The sequence below is a fragment of the Fukomys damarensis genome, unplaced genomic scaffold (assembly GCF_012274545.1).
Source record: "Fukomys damarensis isolate Sample0158 unplaced genomic scaffold, DMR_v1.0_HiC HiC_scaffold_38, whole genome shotgun sequence".
Taxonomy (NCBI): domain Eukaryota; kingdom Metazoa; phylum Chordata; class Mammalia; order Rodentia; family Bathyergidae; genus Fukomys; species Fukomys damarensis.
Window position 1 is genome coordinate 2,533,906 of NW_022900950.1, and position 2,080 is coordinate 2,535,985.

The window sequence follows — 2,080 nt, forward strand, 5'->3', positions numbered from 1 at the left end:
CTTGGTATCTTTTCCAAAAGTATTAAAACCATCATACCACAGTGATATATGCACACTTATGTTTATAGCAGCACAGTTTGTGATAGCTAAATCTTGGAAACAGCACAAATGCCTATCAACTGACAAATAGATAAAGATGTGGTTTTGTTATACAATGGAGTACTATTCTGCCATAAAGAAGAATGAGCTTGAGACATTTTAACTAAATGGATGCATCTTAAGACCCTCCTCAAGTGAAATATATCAGACACACATGTTTACTTCATTGTTTCTCTTGTATGAGAAACCAAAAGTGGAAATAAGGAAATATTATACTAAAATGTATAATAGATAATGGAAAGAAAATGTTCAAATGAGAAAGGGGGAAGCAAAGAAGGGACAAGATTTTGAGGGGACAGTTTAGGTGTAAGTCATACCAGAAGGATCACACCTAAACAAAATAAAAGTTATATATTACCAAAAAAGGTTATATATTACAAACCCAGAGTTACCATAACATCAAATAGAGAAAATCTGAAATCATTTCCTACAAGATCAGGAACAAGACAAGCGTGTTCACTTTTACCACTCTTATTCAATATAACAGAAGTTTTAGCCAGAGAAACACCTGAAAGAAATAGAAGGCATACAAATAGGAAGAGTAGAAGTCAAATCATTCCTGTTTGTAGATGATATGCCTCCCTATATATAAAACCTAGACCACCAAAAGACTAGAAGTAAATAATCAGGACAAAACAAAATCCACATACAAAAAAAATTATAGTTTTTCTATATGCCAATAAAGATATTGCTGGAAAAGAAATCATGTAAGCAATGTCATTTACAACAGCTACCAAAACAACAAAAACAAAACAAAAAAAAACCCTAAGAATAAATTTAAGGAAATCAAAGACCTCTACAATGAAAATTACAAGTTACTAATCAAAGAAATTGAGAAAGACACTAAAAAAGAGAAAGATGGAAGAATAATGTTAAAGTTGAATTCAGTCCATTAAAACACCAATGATATTCTTCTCAGAACTGGAAAAAATAATACTAAAATTGATATGGAAGCACAAAAGACCTGAATGGACACAAAATCTTGAGCAAAAAGAAAAAGCTAAAAAGACAATACCAGATTTCAAGACATAATACAGAATCACAGTGACCAAAAGAGCATGGTTTTCACATAAAAATAGACAAACTATTGCAATGCAAGAGATCCCAGAAATAAATGCATCTACAGCCAACTCATTCTCAACAAAGGTGCCAAACGCATATATTGTTTTTCCAACAAATATCACTGGCAAAGCTATATCCACACACAGAAGACTGACATTTGATCTTTATATCTCATCCTGCACAAAAATCAACCCAAAAAGGACCAAAGTCCTAAATGTAAGACCCAAAACTCTAAAAATTACTAAAAGAAAACATAGGGAGAACACTTCTAAGACATCTGCACAAGCAATGATGTTATATATACAACACAAAAAACATAGGAAACAACATAAAAATTGACAAATGAAATTATATAAAACTGAAAACCCACCAAAGAAAAAATATGAGAAAAGGAAAAAATGGAAACGAAGTCTTTGTAAATAGGGGAGGGTGGAGGGGGGAAAGGGAGGACAGGGGTGTGGGGAAAAAATGAGAACCAAGATCTGCCATGTAAAGGTACACGATCCCAATGATGAATGTAATTGTACTGTATACTTAAAAAGTACCAATAAACTCAATGAGAAAAAAAAAAAATCTGAAAACCCACCTACAATCTGAGTATTCTGGGAGGCTGAATTGGGAAGATTGCAACTTTGAGCCTAGCCTGGCAATTTAGTGACTTAGTGAGACCATATCTCTAAATAAAAATATTTTTAAAAGTCTGGGGGCCGGGGATTTAGCTCAGTGGTTTGGTGGCCTGCCTTGCAAGTGCAAGGACCCGAGTTCAATCCCCGGTACCAAAAAAAAATAAAAATAAAAATTAAAAAAAAAATAAAAGTCTGGGATAGGGCCAGAGATTTAGCTCAGTAATACTGTGCCTACCTCACAAGCAGAAGGTTCTGGGATCAATTCCCGGCACCAGGGAAAAAAAAAAAAAAAA